Source organism: Syzygium oleosum, unplaced genomic scaffold (assembly GCF_021117445.2).
Source record: "Syzygium oleosum isolate NSW1041296 unplaced genomic scaffold, Sole_v2.1 Sole_v2.09, whole genome shotgun sequence".
Classification (NCBI taxonomy): domain Eukaryota; kingdom Viridiplantae; phylum Streptophyta; class Magnoliopsida; order Myrtales; family Myrtaceae; genus Syzygium; species Syzygium oleosum.
In genome coordinates, this window is record NW_026607493.1 from 6,302,642 (window position 1) to 6,322,206 (window position 19,565).

The 19,565-nt window shown below is 43.9% G+C and overlaps 2 pseudogenes; both read right to left on the minus strand.

Annotated features, from left to right (window-relative positions):
• LOC115673609 (prefoldin subunit 5-like) lies at positions 1-4,912 on the minus strand (annotated as a pseudogene).
• A 3,471-nt stretch (positions 4,913-8,383) lies between these two features.
• LOC115673423 (E3 ubiquitin-protein ligase RING1-like) lies at positions 8,384-11,106 on the minus strand (annotated as a pseudogene).
• Positions 11,107-19,565: the final 8,459 nt, after the last annotated feature.

Sequence of the window (19,565 nt, forward strand, 5' to 3'; positions counted from 1 at the left end):
TTAGCTTATTGCCCCAGCTTCATCTGCTATGCTTTTCTTTTTTTATGCCACCTGTGATGTCATTTTATGCAACGAAACAGTCTTAACAAAATGCTCGGCAGAGAAATTGCAACCAATTGATAAGTATCTCCATCAAGCAAATGCAAATAGTCGCATCGTTTGCACTGTTTAAATAAATCATTGTTCCTTTGCAATTTTGGCACGTGAGGCTCCTGCCAGCCATTTACATGTGTAAAAGGATAGACATACGTGTACATGTAGACAAAAAACCCTTGAAAGTACAAAGAGGATGACCTTAGTTATAGAGCTGATATTTGCCCCCCTCCCATTAACACATGCAACACAACCATTCTGAGTTAATTATCGTTCTCTCTCACAAAGTGAAATGAGCAAACATCTAAGCAAAAAGGGCCCCTCAAAGTATGCAAAAGTAGTTGCCAGGATCAAGATCCCAAACCAGAAAAACAAAACGAAAGAAAAAACCACCTATCTAGTTGCTGATAAATTGCAACACACGCTAATCAGCGGTCCTCATGCATCGACACATTCATATTACATATTGTTTTTCATAGTACTCAACTCTCTAAATATCTGACCAAAAGAAATATCTAGGTAACAAAACTAGTCTTCACTCATATCACATATATTCTATTTCGTTCTTAATCTTGCTTCTTCAATCTTTCTCTGTTTTTAGCAATGTAATGATTTTAGTTCGAAGCAACTAGTATTTTTCGCTCCTCACGGTGGGAAAACATACTGCACCATCAAAGTAAAAATAAGTTAGTAGCAAACTTCAAGTGCTTACTTATTATAATTGTGTGAATTTCAAGTGCAGTGATTAATATTAACAAAGATTTGCCCCATCCGTTTCATGTTTGTAATGTATCCTTGTTGTCAGACTAGTCTTTCATTGTTCAATCATAGTAATTTGATTTTATATTGTATAAAACTCGGCAAAAGTACACTAGAAGTGCCATAACTTGTGTACGGCGATCACTTTGATGCCATAACTTTTTTTCGGATCACTTTGGTGCCAAGTCGGAGGAAAATAGATCACTTTAGTGCCAATTTGGTCGGAAATCTGACGTGGCATTTTTTTATTAATTTTTTACGCAGACGTGGCTCGCCGGAGGATGAGTCAGCGTGTACAGTCAGCATTTTTTATTTTAAATAAATTTTTTCAGCGTGTACAGTCAGCATTTTTTATTTTAAATAATTTTTTTTTCCTCTTATTTCCTTTTTCCTTTCTTTTCTTTTTTTTCTTTTCTCCCGTCGCCGGCCGGTTGCCTGTGGCTGGCCCGGCCACCGGCGAAGCCCGAGAAGGGCTGGGCGAGGGCGGCCTTGCCCATGGCCGGCGAGGGGCGGCCTCGCCAGATCTGGGCGAGGCGATCCTCGCCGGCGATAGGCGAGGGCTGCCCTCGCCGGATCTGACGAGGGAAGCCCTCGCCTGGGCGGGCGAGGGTCGCCCTCGCCAAATCCGGCGAGGGTGACCCTCGCCTGGGCCGGCGAGGGGCGGTCTCGCTTGTTGCCGGCGAGGGTCGCCTCGCCCAGATCTGGCGAGGCCGCCCCTCGCTGGCCATGGGCAAGGCCGCCCTCGCCCAGCCCTTCCCGGGCTTCGCCGGTGGCCGGGCCGGCGAGGGGAGAAAAGAAAGGAAAAAGGAAAGAAATTATTTAAAATAAAAAATGCTGACTGTACACGCTGACTCATCCTCCGGCGAGCCACGTGGGCGTCAAAAATTAATAAAAAATGCCACGTCGGATTTCCGGCCAAATTGGCACTAAAGTGATCTATTTTCCTCCGATTTGGCACCAAAGTGATCCGAAAAAAAGTTATGGCACCAAAGTGATCGCTGTACACAAGTTATGGCACTTCTAGTGTACTTTTGCCTATAAAACTCTGTTTCTGGATCCTTCGAACTTACAAATTGTATCTTCTATGGTATTTCAATTTTTGAAACCAAAAAGAAAAGTTCTTAACAAGTGGATAACCGGCGCAAATGTTCCCAAACAAATCATTAAGCACCAGATCTTTGCTTCCTCTTCTAACTTTCAGCTCAACTAAGTAAACGCACATGGGGTAAAGGGGCAGGCTCGTCTACTTTACTATATCAACCATCTTGCCCTTTTTCCCATCATAATTGATGTCAATTGCGAAATTCCATCCAACCCTTTTCCATTCAGAGAATTAAGTGCCAGGGCGCTCTACTTTGATCCCCTTCATTTTTTGAGGAAAAGTTCACCACATCGATCATTCGGAGTCGTTAGTGAATCAAGTGACTCCATTTTCAAAGTACTTAGCAAAAGAGCGAACTTTTACATTTACTGTGGTGAAGTCCCATCATCGACTGTGAAACAAATCCCAGGTGCTTTCTGTTCAATATTCTATAACTTGCAAAGGACAGTGCAAAGCCGAGTTGCACAAGAAAACACACATTTTCCAAGTCCAACAACCATACGCATAGCACATTAGGTTCCCTTTGAGAAGGATTCCAGCATAGCATACCACATAACAATGACGATGCCACAGAAGAAGGGAGCAATCACAGGGCAGCTCATATCACCCTACTTGCACAATATGTACGCGTAATTCATGACTCATCCACTGCACATAATGCTTCAAGTAAAAATAATGGCAAAAGCAGGAGATCCGCATCTGGACGAGCTGATCAAAATTAGACTTGAGCAAATGGGAGAACAACAGTAGAAGTGCCAAAACTTGTGTACGGCGCTCACTTTAGTGCCAAAAGTTTCATTTGGATCACTTTAGTGCCAAATTTTTTGAAAAACGCTCATTTCAGTGCCAACTCCGATCAGTTTGACCGGAAATCCGACGTGGTTTTTTTTTATTAATTTTTGAAGCCGATGTGGCTCGCCTGAGGTTGAGTCAGCATGTACACATCAAAACGACGTAGTTTAGCATGTACACTTGGATTTTTTAAATAATTTTTTTGAATTTTTTTTCTTTCTTTTCTTTTTTCTTTTTCTCTCTTCTACCTTGGGTCACCGCCGGTGACCGGAGGCCGGCCGCCTGGCCTCAGCGACGGTGAGGCCGGCCTCGCCGTCGCTGGGTTTGGCGACGGCGAGGTTGTCCTCGCCATGGCCGGGCGAGGCTCGACCTCGCCCCGGATCCGGCGAGGTTAGGCGAGGTCGAGCCTCGCCCGGCCGTGGCGAGGCCGGCCTCGCTGTCGCCGGGTTTGGCGACGACAAGGTCGGCCTCGCCATGGCCGGGCGAGGCTCAACCTCGCCGGATCCGGGCGAGGTCGAGCCTCGCTCGGCCGTGGCGAGGCCGGCCTCGCCGTCGCCGGGTTTGGCGATGGCGAGGTCGGCCTCGCCGTCGCCGGGTTTGGCGACGGCGAGGTCAGCCTCGCCACGGCCGGGCGAGGCTCGACCTCGCCGGATCTCGGGTGAGGTCGAGCCTCGCTCGGCCGTGGCGAGGCCGGTCTCGCCGCCGGCCGGGTTTGGCGACGACGAGGTCGGCCTTGCCATGGCCGGGCGAGGTCGAGCCTCGCTCGGCCGTGGCGAGGCCGGCCTCGCCGTCGGCCGGGTTTGGCGACGGCAAGGTCGGCCTCGCCGTCGCCGGGTTTGGCGACGGCGAGGCCGGCCTCGCCACGGCCGAGCGAGGCTCGACCTCGCCGAGATCCGACGAGGTCGAGCCTCGCCACGGCCGAGCGAGGCTCGACCTTGCCCGAGATCCGGCGAGGTCGAGCCTCGCCCGGCCATGGCGAGGCCGACCTCGCCGTCGCCAAACCCGGCGACGGTGAGGCCGGCCTCGCCACGGCCGGGCGAGGCTCGACCTCGCCCGACCTCGCGGATCCGGGCGAGGTCGAGCCTCGCCCGGCCATGGCGAGGACGACCTCGCTGTCACTGAGTCCAGGCGGCCGGTGGCCGGCCTCCGGTCACCGGCGGTGACCCAAGGTAGAAGAAGAAGAAGAAGAAAGAAAAAGAAAAGAAGGGAAAAAATTTCAAAAAAAATATTTAAAAAATCGAATTATACACGTGGAAATGCCACGTAGACCGATTTTTTTAAAAAAAATTCGAACTCGATTTAAAATTTTAATTATAAAAGCCACGTATTAATTTGGCCGGAATTTCTCGCCGTTGGCACTTAAGTGATCGTTTTTTCTCCGATTTGGCACTTAAGTGATCCGGCCAAAACTTTTGGCACTAAAATGAGCGCCGTACACAAGTTTTGGCACTTCTAGTGTTCTTCTCCCTGAGCAAATTGATCTTGCGCTCGCAGTAATCGTTGCCTTCGGCCATCTTTTTCTGATCAACACACAGAACACAAGAACAAAGTCAAAACCAAACACAAATTAATCGAAACCCAACCAACATCACCGCAGCAAGGACAACGGATTTGGGACCTCGATGAAGTAGCCGGTGGACCTTGTCGGTGTCATCGAGGGTGCTGAGGACGTAGATGGAGGCGGTGACGGGGACGAGCATGGGGTGGCCTTGAGGGCGGAGGGAGAGGTCGTGGAGCGCCGAGGAGGCGGACTCAGAGGCGGGAGGTGGCGGAGCGGATGTTGTTGAGGCTGTCCTAGAGGGGCCCCTATAGCACAATGGTAGAGCGTCGGCCTTGTAAACTGAAGGTCTGTAGTTCGATCCTGTAGGGGCATCTCTTTCCCTCTTCACGCTTCTCCTTGCTGTTATGATATGATATCATTTTCTCTCTCTAGATGTGTGGGTATGTATGTATGTATGTATGTGTGTATATATATATTCTTTTTGCAAAATAATTTGCCTTTTGTTTTTACTCTCTCTTAGAATGATTTTTTTGCACATCCGAATTAAGCGTTTGACCTCAGAGTCAGTCGTTATTGGAACCCATGAAATTTCATAGATTAGATTGCAATTAAAATACAAAGGCTCCCCCAACTTACAGACGTACACAGCTCCAACAAAAGTACATGCCCTAGAAAAGAAATTTTTTAATGAAAAACTTGACATTACAACAAGCTCAAAGACCTTGAACTATCAAAACTCCCAGGACATGAGATGAGTACATAAAGATGGGATGGAACTCAGGCAATTCAAGACTCGCTGGGAAGCACGTTGTAGAAGTGATAAATCTCCTCTTCATCCATTATGCCCACCTCCGTAGAGCAAATGGAACAGCAGACGTCTTCAGGGTTTCGCCACCGGCAGGGTGAGTGTTGGGTGTAGTAGATCCTCACCCTCTTTTTCGGCTTTTTGGGTGCACACTGCTTGGCGGGTGAACCTTCTCTTTCATATCGTCACAATTCATGACGAAGATCGCTCTGTATTGGGTGACATACTTTTCATGCCTACAAAAACGAGAGTGAGTTCTGTTTCAATTCCATTCCCGCTTCAACCATCAGTACGAGAAAATGGAAGACTCTTAAAACATAAGGTCACGTTCCACGTGCATCAAGCATTAACAGGATTTCAGATACTCGAATTTATATCGTTAAACAATCAATTAAAACAAGAGCAGTATCAGAAAGGGAAATAAAAGTGATGAATGGTGACTCTATGAGATGCTCTGGATGAAAGAGTATTACATAAGACAATTTTCTGACCGAAAAGGGATAGTGGCAAAACAGCATTTGATTACTGAAAGTGCAACTCTACAGAGGCTCGAAACCAAACACTAAGTAAAGGTTAAAAACATCTCCCATGTGAGGTTACTCCTGCATTGTGCTACACTGTCTATCAGTCTTCAGGAGAATTTGCTAGTTTATTTGTCCCAGAGTCGTAGAGATGAAGAAATAGGCAAGTTGCAGGCATAAAGCAATTTAGTGATACCGGTCTGTGAGTTTTACCATTATGAGGAAAGCTAAACACAACCAAAGCTTTGCCATACATGTCTAGGCAATCCACATGAGCCTTCAGGCTAAAGACTCTTTCTATATGAGCTACCTGTTTCTCAGGAAACAAAAAAATAGTTTGGAGTAGACGTTCCAGTGAGACTTTATTTTTTTGGTCGAAAGTGAGACTGTTGAATATTTAACTTTTTTTTCACGATGGAGAAGAGAGACAGCATAAGTTGATACCTTTATTTTCACTCTAAACCCTATAATAAAAGAATTGAATCTGATAAAAGTTTAGACACTCCTAAAAGTTTCCTGAGATTGATGCCGAAAATGCAACATGCGACCTACGAATATTTGCCATAACTCTCTAAAAGCATCATAACATTACATACCTGTTTGTCGAAGAATACAATTATAAACCCGTAAGGACAAACGAAATCCCCACCTTTCTCTTGCGCCTTTGGGAGGAAAAATTCCCAAAGAGCTAGAGAGATAGGAAGGGAAGGGGCAAATGGGAAAGGAACCTCCAAAACCAAAATACAATATCTACGTAAGTGCAAATACTTTGGTGTGGATTTACTCGAGTGAGCGCACGTGCATGCACATACTTCAGGCCACATATCCATTCGGATGACAATCATACATTCCTTGAGTTGTATAGACATAGCAATCCAAACCTTGGACACTCCAGGCAGAGGGCAGTGAAACAAGCAGGGCAGCTCAGCACAGCGTCGGTCGCACGCCCATTACGCTTCTTCTTGATCCATAGCTCATCTTTATCGTCTAGATCTGGATCATAAAACTCGGGTTTGACTGAGTAGTCTATTTCATCGTCCTCGGAAACTGTAAAATCGAGAGAGAAGAAAAAATCCCGGTTAGAGCACACCGTCAATTTTAATCATATAAAAGGTGAACATAAACGCCATACCTTGCATAATGAAATTGCGTTTCGTTTCCAGATAAGTTTTGCTAGATGACTAATGGCTGACGTTTTTTAAAACCTCAATGTTAGTCCCATACACAGCCATCAAACACATGATCATCAAGTGCAGTGCACCCTGAGCAAAGGTAAACCTAAGCCGTTGACGAAGACCGTGTATAAGTAAAACAACATAGTCCCGAGCATTATTGAAGTAAGAAGGGCAGAGTACAGTGCTAAACAAGCGAACCCATGATGCATCAGCACGCGCAAATATCGATCAATCAAGACCTCACCACCTAAACAACCAGCAAAAATGGAGCTATTTCCTGCAAATTCCTCCCAAAACATTCGGGGGTCAAACAAAAAGGCTACTTCGAGGTGAATTCGTCTGCGTCTCTCTTGCTACCTCCTTCCATCTCTTTCCACCTTCGAAACGGCGTCCTAAACTCTATTCTTAGCTCCGGTGAGGCGGTGAAGCCAAAGTTCTTGACGGTTGTGTCACTATGCTCGAACGGAGAAGGTACTTTGTCCGACCGCAAGTGCGACATCCGATGTAATCAGAGGTGATTTTTGCTCGGGCCAAGCTTTCTCGTATAAAGCCTTTGCCCAAGCCCTTTCATTTCGCTCTCGAGCTTTTCTACCCCCGTTCATTGTTCATCTTTATATGTAATCCATCGATCAAAATGCCATGCGTATACACACGATTCCAAGTAAATTGAAATTCATAAAATGCGAGCAATAGCGATTAGTCGGTCAACACCGTCTTAACACTCTCGCGTGGTGTATCCATGCATAAGATATTTTCTCGTTTGAACATTTGAAATCGGGAAATGTGAGAAGGTACTTGGCATAAATGCTTTGACAAAGTGCAAACATATAAGAGCAATTGTCTAAGGTAATTCCTCACCTTATTTTTTTATTTTTTATTTTTACCTTCTATCCCCCTTTTTGCCTGCATTTTCGGAAATTGCAATGAAAAGGCGAACGACTATGAAGGTTTGATCGATGCGCAAATATAAAATCTCTTGAACATTTTACTTGTCATTCTAAGCATACAAATGTCTGCAACTACGATTCGAATCGAATGCCTAATTTTGTATCCGATGCATCTGGCACTGCTCCATCCCCAGCATGATCGATAAACTTAAGAATGTTGTGTCGAGTCCCCTATACAATTCATTTGGAAACAATCATCTTCCTAATTGCAAGCATCACAACCCGCTCTAAAGTCACCTCTTCGCCTTAAGTAACAGAAAAAAGGGATGCGAGAAAGAGGATTGACCTAGGATTTTCATGATCCTCGATCCTTCAAGCATATCATTATCTTTACACTCTTTGGCTTGGACCATGCATCCCATCGTATTTCTCGCAACAGATGAAGTCAGCTGATGGAACAAGGTGACCATCCAGATCGACATCCAAACGGTGGTTCCTCGAATCCATGAGCACACTCTGGTGCGACATGCAGCATGCAACACCCCTTCAGACCGAGAAAATTCAGATTTAATCAACACTGCAAAACAATTGCTTCTGCTAAACACAATCCGGGTATGTTGCCTCACGACAAATCAACATCCAAAACACAGAAAAGGATCCAACCCCCGCAATTCTCTTTGGGTAATAACATTCATCGCACTTGAAACAAAAGCCAATGGCAGCTCACAGTTTAGTGAGAGCAGAAAAGCCAAGGCAGAGAGACTAATATGAGAGAACACGGCTTGTAAACACGCTGAACTGTAATGGCACCTTTTCGCTCGACACCTAACAGGATGCGAACTACCAAACAGCTGAACAATTTACAACAAAGCAGATGAGTAACATGAAGTCTACTCCTCCCACGATGTAGAGAATGACGCAATATTTTTCCCACAGTAATGTAAATTCAAGTCTAGACCTATCCCAAAATTGAATGGCATAGAGACGCAAGAAAAAGCAACTTAGAGATATAGCTATTTTTTCACCAAAAGAAAGATATCTCTCACCAGCCTGTTATTGGATACTAAAGAGGTCAAAAATTAAATAGACCCACCTTTTGCACAACAGACATCCCAGGGACCGATATTTTTCAGCCTCAGAACAAGCAACAAACTAGCAGTTTGCACGTGAAGGAATTGTCCCATGCCAAAGAACAAATATGCATATCATTCTTAAACAAAGAGACTACCGCAGTGGACTACTTTTGACATTTTCACATGATGGTAAGGATGGTGATGATAAGGATGCCCAAACTACCATCATAAGCTTGTCCAACAGAAAGAAACTAAACCAATATCCAGAAGAATATTCAGCCTTTGTCCTTCCAATTCGACGCACGTCTCTTCAATTCTTAAGAAATTAAGTAGTTAGGCCCCCACATAAAATGAGAAAAGAAAAGAAAAAGGACTATAAATGAACGAGGGATTGAGGAAGCCACCAGTCCTGTAGTTACCCGAAATAAAGAAATATTTCAACAACGTCAAGACAGATCTAACCACATCATGATCCCAACTCCCAACCCCCTGACGGGATCAGCAAACAAACATATCGTTGCTTCAATAACTTCATTGGAAAGATCCGAAATCTTTACTGTCAACCTTCAAAGATCCCAGGAGTAAGATTTAACTAGCCAATCAGTTCGTAACAATTGAACAAACCACTTGACAGTCCCAAACAGAATGGTGCACGAGCAGGAACCCGAAAAATCATGGACAACGAGAAGGACAGCCATAACTATGAACTTATGAAGGATCTACAACCCTTAATGTGATCAATGATCCATTCTGTGAAATTCTCACTTAAAGGATGATCTGATCACCGGCAATAGGAATTTGCAACCTAGCCTTTTTTTTTTTATGCAACCATGAAATCATTTTCAATCAAGCTGAGAAGCCCCTCAATTAGACAACTATCACCTTGTCAAGATTTTTTCTTTCTGGCTCCTCTTGCAAGCTAATAACTTTCTTACGAAGCTGCTTGTATGATCTAATGGATGTGCATTTTACCTATATCAAGCAGTATACTAACCATCTCCAATCAGATAGCAAGGATCCGCTGCTCTACCAATCTCTTCAACAACTCGTCTAGCATCTTGAGAGAGTATCTGATGTGGCGGAGGAATTTTTGTCAGACGGCAAGATAAACTAAGAAAAACAAAAGGTAAACAGAGTAAGCAGATATATGCATTGTTGTTTCATATCAACAAATAACAGCATCTTTGAGCTTAGAGCTTAACAGAGAGGTCACCCATAGAACCGGTAAAAGGAGATACTCGGTATCAATGAACAAAAACCCATCAAGAAGAGATTGCTCAGGTTAGAAGAACCAATCGAAGCAAAAATTATAGAGATTTGTACCCAGTAAAAGAAGTACATAAGCAAGTGTATGAACAAACCACCAAGGAAGTAAGAGAAAAAAAATCCAACTGCATCTGTATAGGAAGAAGAGAGAGAGCATTAACAATCTTTCAAGTGCGATCTAGCTCGAACAATTCACCCGAAGCCTCCCACATTTCACATCACTCACCACCAGAACCCGAGTTCGATCGGTCGTTACCCCTGAAAGGATAAGGCAACATTATGCTAAAACTCCTCCGAACCGTCCTGTTCTCCCCTCTTCCACTGCTGGTGCCACTGCGGCCTCGTTGCGCATTCCCCTGGGCCGCGCCTCTCCGGTACTCATAATCAGGATCTTTGGTCAGCAATTCGTGCCGGCAAACAGGGCAAGAGTTATGCAAGTCGTGCCACGGCAGGAGGCAATCCGCATGATAGATATGCTTGACCCCCATATCCTACTCAAAATCGTACCGGCAGACTGCGCACTGGTTCATCTCGGAATTCTGCAGCTCCTCAGTTGCTTTGATGGTCGGGAGGTTGTCGACTGCCGACTTCGATGCGGGCGGCGTCCCGCGGCCTTCCGAGGGACTACTCTTGACCACGAGCTGAATTTGCGCTTCGCTGGACTGCAGATCCTGGAGTTGGTTCATCAAGAAGGCGAACGGGTCGAACAGATTTTCGGATCACGAGGGGTTCGAGAAGAGGCCGGGGTTCTGGAGGTCGACGGCAGCGGCGGCGGCGGTGGTGTGAGCGGCGGAGGAGCTCGGGAACAGGAGAGGGAGGAGGGAGGAGAGAGGATCGGACAAGAAAGCAGGGCACCGACTCAGGCCACGACGATGGTGACTGTCTGGTTGCACTGGTGGCAGAAGAACCATTTGTGGCCGGAGTCGCCGGCGGCGGCGGCGAAATTGCCACGGGAAGCGAACGACATGGCGGCGCTGGAAATGGGATACTCAATTTCGAGCGAGTAAACAGAACTCCGCACTCGGATCTCATACACACACATCCAATTCTGCGGAAAGGCCGTACTGATTTCACTGAGATTAACAATACAAACATATATACACAACAAGCACCTTTATATAAAAAGACACGATTCTACATTGATTTTGAATTAGTTAGTTTCTCGCGCGGGCGGGCCGGTCCAGCCCCTCTCCTCTTTAGCCCGGCCCGGTCCACGTCCTTTTCCCCTTCACCTTTTCTCTGCAAAGAAGCAGAGGGGAGGGGCGGCTACGGGAGCAGAACGCAATGCGCTGCAGGGGGAAAGGTCGCGCGACGCCGAGAATGTCAGAAGTGTTGCCAGTGGTCCCGAAGAAAAAGGAGCGACGTCGGGGGATAAAGGGGAGAGAAGGGTGCTTGAACAGAAGAAAAACGGGAGAGAGCGATTGGAGAGAAAACAGTGAGAGAAAAAATGGTGGATTGAGGGGTTTAGCGAGGAGAGTGTTCCGGCCCCCCTTGATCGGCAAGGAGGTGGCCGGGCGAATCTCTTCCCCCTCTCCGCCGTGCACTGAGCCGTCCATCCATCAACGCCGGAGCTTGAGCAAAGAACAGCGAGGGGTGTGCTGGAACAAAGAAGAACAGAGAGAGTTTGAGAGGAGAAGGAGGGGGAAAAAGAGAGATCGTGAGGGTAAGAAGAGAGGCCGAGAGCCACGCCCGCTCGCCGGAGGGCCGTCCGAGTCGCCGTCGAGCCTCCAGCCGTCGTACCTCGCCCCGGCCAGCCGTGAATCAGGTGGGTGTTAGTCTTGCTCCTCTGTTTTCTCCCCTGCCTCTCGGGTGCCGGGCACACCGAGTCCGTTCGGTGGTCGCCCGGCCCCATCAATGGAGGCTTACATTTTTTTTCAAGCTCAAATAAGTTTTTTTAAGCGTTATATGTCGAAATTAGGCCCTGAGCTCTCTCAAAATGGGACCCGTGCTTCCATTCTTCAATCGCACTTCACATGCTTGATAAAATGCCTCAATGAGACAGTATAGGTCTAGAATATCGAACCTGGTCGTGTTGATTTTTGGGTGATTCATTGTAAACTGGAGTGTTTCTATGGTGTAATGAGGCTATTTAGATCTTTGCATATCACTCTTGAGCCAAAAATCGCCCTAAATCTCAGCCGGCCATGGTTGAACGTGTCGCCGGAGCAATGCCTGCGGTTGAGGCCGCAACCGTTAGCCCTATTTCGTGTGTGTTTACGTTTTTTTGTTCGGTCTTAAGGTCTGTTGTTGGGGATCGAGAGTTTGAGGGCCGGGAAATCGTGTTTTTGCTCGTCGATGTCGTTTCCGTCGCCGGAGTTAGTCGACGGTTCGGTAGCCACGTTGGCCGGCGGTGACGGCGTAAGGCCAGCGTCCGTCGTCGGCGCTGGTCGGACGGACGCTGGCGGACCGAGCCGACGGCCGGCGGTGGGGCGCTCCCGGCGAAGGTCGAAGAACGCAGGCGTGGGGGGAAGCTCTCGGTGAAGAAGATGCCCAGAAGAGGAGACCAGAAAGGCACGCAGAGGGGAAGAGGAAAAAGAAAGAAAAAATAGAAAAAAGAAAAGAGGGAAAATCAAAAGGAAATAAAAAAAAATTAGAAAAGAAATAGAAGAGGGGGTCCCGGGCGGGTCAGAGATCCGGGTCGGATCGGGTCAGGGGATCCGGTCCGAAATTCTTATTTTATTAATAAAAACATTAAAAAATTCAAAAAAATCAAAAATGTTTAAAAATCGAAAAAATATTTAAAAATCTGAAAAACATTAAAAAACATTTTTTAAAAAAATTCAAAAATTTAAAAAAAATCAGAAAAATTCCAAAAGATCCAGAAAATTAGGAAATGTTCAGAAATCACTTTTTGGGCTCAATTTCACTAGATATTAGTGTTAATTTCATTCTGGGCATAGTTAAAAACTTGTAAAAATTGAGAAAACCTTTAAAAATTTCTCAAAAAAAAATTTGAACAAGCCATTAGGGCTTTACTTTAGGGACTGCATCAAGTCGTCCCTGCCTTGCCCTGTTTCTGTGTTTTCATGGGTCTTGGTGCTGTTCAATGGTGAATGGCGGTGGTTGCGATTCGTGGGGGACGTTCGCTCACGGCAGGCTTGAGTAAGGCGATGACTAGAGGAGCAAGCTGTGTGGAGGGTCTAATTAGTTTGGGTTTACGTTGATTTTTTTTTTTTAAATGTGGACACGGGCCAGCGAAATTCCCTATTTTCGAAATTAAATAATAATATTAATTAAAATGGTTAGAACATAAGTCTTGATGAGATGGTTAGATCTTCCTATTAGATTTAGCTTGGTGTCATTTAATTGATATTCATTTAGCTTTGCTCTTTTCCTTTCTAGATTGGTTAAAATAGCCTTAGGACCATACAAAAACAATTGCATGAACAATTAGCGACTTTGAAAGACCTTTATGCTCATGATTGATTAAAGTTGCATGATCACCTTAATTAACAATTCAATCAAGTTTGGGTACCGAGGCAACTAATGTAATCAAGTCCCCGACTCCATATCACGGGTCGTGTAGGAAGTGAGACACGCTCACTTGGTTTCTAGCTGACCCCAAAGAGGCTAGTGGCGACTCCCGTTTCACATAGAATCTCTTAGGATTATTCCAAACTTAATATGAAATCCAGCATCGGAGCTTGAGAGGGCCCACGCCTAGTTGAGAGCCGTTGGCCCGCCTTTGGGCATTACCTCCAAATTTAATATGACTCAATGAATGAGCCTGATAATAGTCATGAATAGATGTTTTAAAGCATACAATGTATAATTGATTTTCTTAAGGTTATTTATGTTCATTTCTCTTTTTGATGACAAAGGGATTCAATAGAGATGAGTTCATATTACACACCAAGGACGTCTCCATCTCCCGTATCAAGTACAAGTTCTATTAACGGTATGTCGATTTCATCTTTTAATTTTCGTTTTTCAAAAATCTTGGGTTTCATGCATTTCTACTTTTTTTACTCCGAAACATTTTCAATTCCACAACAAATAAATGCGGACACGTGCATTTAAATATAATCTTTTTCATAATTTTTAAATCTGAAGGATAAGTTTATTATTAATTTAGAAAGCCAAAAAAAGAATACCTTTTTACCTCCAAAGAAGAGTAAACAAACTCGCTCATGAAAAAATGTATGTTGAGTAAAGGGGCTACATAAGATTATTCCTTTGAAGACAAGAAGTCATGTAATGTTGTTGTGAGCAAGAAATAACTGATAAAGAGAAAATATTGTCGCTATTTTGATAAAATGTAAAGATAACATTAAAGAAGAAAATTCACCAATAAACACATTGTCCAAGACACTTGGATGGTGGAATGTTCTTGCCCCAAAAACAAGAAAAAATAATACGAACTTTGTGCAAAAATTAGTCATTTCTTTTTCCCAACCGTTAGCTCTATCAATAATGTTTAATCGATGTAACTTATATTAAGAAAAGATCCACGCAATGCATTGGTATAATAGTAATATTGTTTTAAACTTGTATCCTGTATCAATTGTAACTTATAAATTAATTGTATTGAGTGATGAAATCGATATGATTGAGTTAATTCATTTATTATCATTTCTGTATAGTTATGCTGTAATTATTATGTGAATCGTGAAAATACATCAAATTTTATATATAGTTTATTTATGAATGATAGTGCGGATAAGATTAATGGCAACGAGAAATAAGAGCTCACTAAAAACACATTGTCCAAGATATGAAAGTTAGAAGGTCCTACAAAACTAATTCACGCTATAATATTTATCTCGAAAAAAACTCATGATCTACGGTATGTTTATCGTGAGATTTATTTTTTGTTAATAGTTTATCATCTAATTTTAATGCAAAAAATTCTATCCAATGAACGAGCAAGATATAGTCATGTATAGATAATCCAAAGCATACAAAGGATAATTAATTTTTCTAAGGTTATTTATGTTCATTTCTTTGCTTGGTAACAAAGAGATTCAAGAAGAGATATCTCCAAAAGACGACACGGCAATCGCTAGAGCAACCCAAGAAGGTCACAATCCCACTGAAGGTGTGTCACTTTCAACTTATAATTTTTGTTTATCATATATCTTGTGTTTCACGCATTTCGATTTTTTTTAATCTGGAACATTTTAAATTTCAGAGCATATAAATGTTGACGCAAAACATTCAAATGCATAGCATGGCTAGACCAGGATTAATGCTTTACAAGCCCAGAACCCACAAAATAGTCCACAATCTCAAGAAAGAACTACACAAGGTTACTCCACAAAAAGCCAAGCTAAGTATTCCCAACAAAAAAAATGACGAAACCACCGAGAATGTAACAGTAGCAATAACACGACCAACTTGAGCATCGGCCAGAACAAGGTTCCTCCACAAAAAACCAAGCTAAGTATTCCAAACAAAAGAAAACTTATGAAACCACAGAGAACATAACAGTAGCAACAACATGACCAACTTGAGCATCACCCATAACAAGGTTCCTCCCGTTGTGGATGGAGGCATTCGGAGTCAGTTTCATCTCCTTCCTTTCGTCTACTGAATAGCCATGTGCAATTCATAATCCCAAGCTACCAGCCAAAGCAGGACAATTCAAAATGTGCGACAAGCGTAAGAGCGGAGCCGAAATCATCACATATGTCCTTGTCCAATAATAGCAGAAATCACTGAGAACAGAGGGAAGGCCAAAAGGTTGATTTGACCATGTCAACAAATAAGGGTAACTGTAAAATTGTGAACAATAAGAGAACGAATCCACCCATCAAAATAATCGGGATGTCAATCCACTCGAATTCTCTCCTCAGCAGGAGAATAAAAGTAGAGCCGAACGCCCCCAGTATCCTAGCTAAAGATAAGAATAGACAAGTGAGGCCCAAGATTAACTTTCTTGGCAGTGAGTGGTGGAAATCGTCCATGGCATACCATGAGGTGAGGATTGCCATGAACCTCACAGTGGAGCAGAATGAGAAGAAAAGAGCGAGACCGTCTGAAATTGCGAAGACTCTGAATAAGCTCTTCTTTATAAAGATCGCCTCCCCTGTACTGCCATTGTTGCCTCCAGGTAATGTGAAGGCCCCAGCGAAAGTTACTGTTATGATGAGTGTGGCGAGGATGATACAAGACGAAGACGTGTGTTTCATCCACTCCTTCGCCTCTTTGAAAATGTCTTGATGTTTTTCCAAAAACTCATCCCGGTTTAATTTTCTATCTGTACTGGGTAAGGGGGAGTCCATATCTTCTATCATCTTCAGAGAAATTAAAAGGACGTCTATCAATGTAGATGCAAATTAAAGAGCACAAAAGAAATAAGGTAAACAGACTTAAACAACTGCAGTTCCTTCTACGGAAGGAAAGCTGCCCCAGCAAATGTAGATGTAAATTAAAGAGTGCAAAAGAAATTAGCTAAACAAACCTTAAACCACTGCATATCATTCAAAGATCCTATCAAAGAGGCGAAGGAGTGGATGAAACACACGTCTTCGTCTTGTATCATCCTCGCTACACTCATCATAACAGTAACTTTCGCTGGGGCCTTCACATTACCTGGAGGCAACAACGGCAGTACAGGGGAGGCGATGTTTATAAAGAAGAGCTTATTCAGAGTATTCGCAATTTCATACGGTCTCGCTCTCTTCTTCTCTTTCTGCTCCACTGTGATGTTCATGGCAATCCTCACCTCACGGTATGCCATTGACGATTTCCTCTACTCACTGCCAAGAAAGTTAATCTTGGGCCTCACTTGTCTATTCTTATCTTTAGCCGGGACACTGGGGGCGTTCGGCTCTGCTTTTGTTCTCCTGCTGAGGAGAGAATTCGAGTGGATTGACATCTCGGTTATTTTGATGGGTGGATTCGTTCTCTTATTGTTCACAATTTTACAGTTACCCTTATTTGTTGACATGGTCAAATCAACCTTTCGGCCTCGCCTCCGTTCTCAATGATTTCTGCTATTATTGGACAAGGACATATGTGATGATTTCGGCTCTGCTCTTATGCTTGTCGCACATTTTGCATTGTCCTGCTTTGGCTGGTAGCTTGGGATTATGAATTGCATATGGCTATTCAGTAGACGAAAGGAAGGAGATGAAACTGACTCCGAATGCCTCCATCCACAACGGGAGGAACATTGTTATGGGTGATGCTCAAGTTGGTCATGTTGTTGCTACTGTTACATTCTCAGTGGTTTCATAATTTTTCTTTTGTTGGGAATACTTAGCTTGGTTTTTTGTGGAGGAACCTTGTTCTGGGCGATGCTCAAGTTGGTTATGTTATTGCTACCGTTACATTCTCGGTGGTTTCGTCATTTTTTTTGTTGGGAATACTTAGCTTGGCTTTTTGTGGAGTAACCTTGTGTAGTTCTTTCTTGAGATTGTGGACTATTTTGTGCATTCTGGGCTTGTAAAGCATTAGCCCCGGTCTAGCCATGCTAAGCATTTGAATTGATGGACACGAGCAAAGCCCTATGAGAACTGCCGCTCGGTTTTCTTCTCCTTCTTGTACTTTTTACCTATATAAGCTTGCTGTTCTACCTTCCCTGACCGGTTTTTTGTGGCCGTTCAATGTGCTCCATTCAGCTCTCTGTTTTAATGTAATGGCTGAAAAAAAACACGCACCTTGTCATGCAAATTAACTAGGATCTCTTGTTATTCAGTACTAAGGGTACAAGTTCTAATTGTCGGACTTTTTATCTCGCTGGAGTATTCTGACTGCGAAATTCATGGACTTACTCTGAATAGATAATAAAGGAGAGTGAGTGATGATGCAAAGTCAGAAACATTGCGACTGTAAATGAGCTATGAACACTCGGAAATGTTATGGATGTAGTTTGAGCAAGAACGGAGGCCATCTGCTGCTGAGAGAGTCAGATTGGATTTGCTCATGCATTCGGAGCATAGATCATTTTCCAATGGGGTATGGAGACAATTAGGAAAGCACTGGATTCACAGATGCTAGGTATCTTAACACCGGATGCAGAGTTAACTTGGAGGAACCAAAACGCCCAAGTTCGATTCACTCTCTATTCCACTGTCCAAAAGAATACTTGGCGGAATGCTTCCTGCCTCTACTAGATCTCTAATGCTTGAAGAGGTACTGGCATCTTGGGACATTTGGTTGATCGCATCTTTCAAGATTGGATAGTTCCTATCTTGTGAACATGGAAACTTTCCTTTCACAAGGTTTTATAGCGTCTCCGATGCTGCCGATACCTAGACAAACGTGTCTGGCTTCATTTCCTTTTCTTACATCTGCGTTAGATATTCTAGGGCTTCATTAGCCTGCCTGCCACGCTTGCATAGACCATGTATTAGGGCCATATATGTAATTTTGTTGGGTGCACACCCTTTTGACAGCATATCATTCCACAGCACGAGAGCATCATTCGGTTTTCTGGCATTACATAATCCATTTGTGAGAGATGTATAAGGAAATCACATCGGGCTTCATTTCTACAGCATACATTCTGGACTGGATAGACAGAATATTGCTCGGCATTATTTTTGCACCAGCCATCAATTAGCAGGTTGTAGGTTACCACCGACCGAACAAGCCCGTTCCTCGCCATCTCATTCAGCATATCATGAGCTTCCGAAACCCTTCCGGCCTTGCAGAGCCCATTTATCAAGATATTATAGGCAACCACATCAGGCCGGCATCCCCGAGCATTATAACCACGAGATAGGTCCACCGCTCGATCCACTTCTCGGATCTTGATCAAACCATCGAGAGCTGCAGAATATGCGACTATATCAGGGAAGGAAACCTTCCATAACCATGTTGTTGAGGAATTCGCAAAGCCTCAAGCACTCTCCCATGATGCCATAACCGTTTAACGAGCTGAGCAGAATGTTTTATCCACGGTCCGTGTCCGTGAAGACTCATCTCTTTCACACAGTTTGGAGCTCCTAGATACATCCTCTAGACATCCATATATACACTTACAGAAAAATTCCATTTACTGCATAAGTTCATTGGCTTCCTCCGATTTGTTTGAATCACAGAGACTATCAATCAAATTATTATAAAGCAAAACGTTTTGCTTGCCGGAGCGGCAATCGGACCTGGAGGAAGAGGGAGAAGAAAAAAAAGAAGAAAAAAAAGAAAAAAAAATTCAAAAAAATATTAAAATATTATTAAATTTTGTCCACGTCAGCTCCGGTGATCGGTCGCCCGTAGCCGGCCGTACACGTCCACGTCAGGCAAAATCCGGCCAAAAGGACTGAATTGGCACTATATCAAAAGGTTTAGGACTCAATTGGCACTAAAATATAGGTTTATATTAATTTGGCGACTCTGCAAAGGTTTGACTTATTCGGCACTTTTCCCGTGTGAAATCGAGTATATGTAATGTGCGCCCAATGCACACGCACGAGTCCTTTCCTTAGTAACTAAGCCATCCCATGATAACTAAGCCATCCCATGATATATTTTTTGAAGGTGGAACCATACAAGCAGCTATACTTATTTAACCTAACCTTGTTCAATCATTGCCTAACATGTTCACACTAATTGGGAATCTCAAAATTCCATCCCTAACCAAGCTAAGGAAGCAACAATCAATACATGAACCTAACATGTATAATCAACCACATGCGAGTTAAA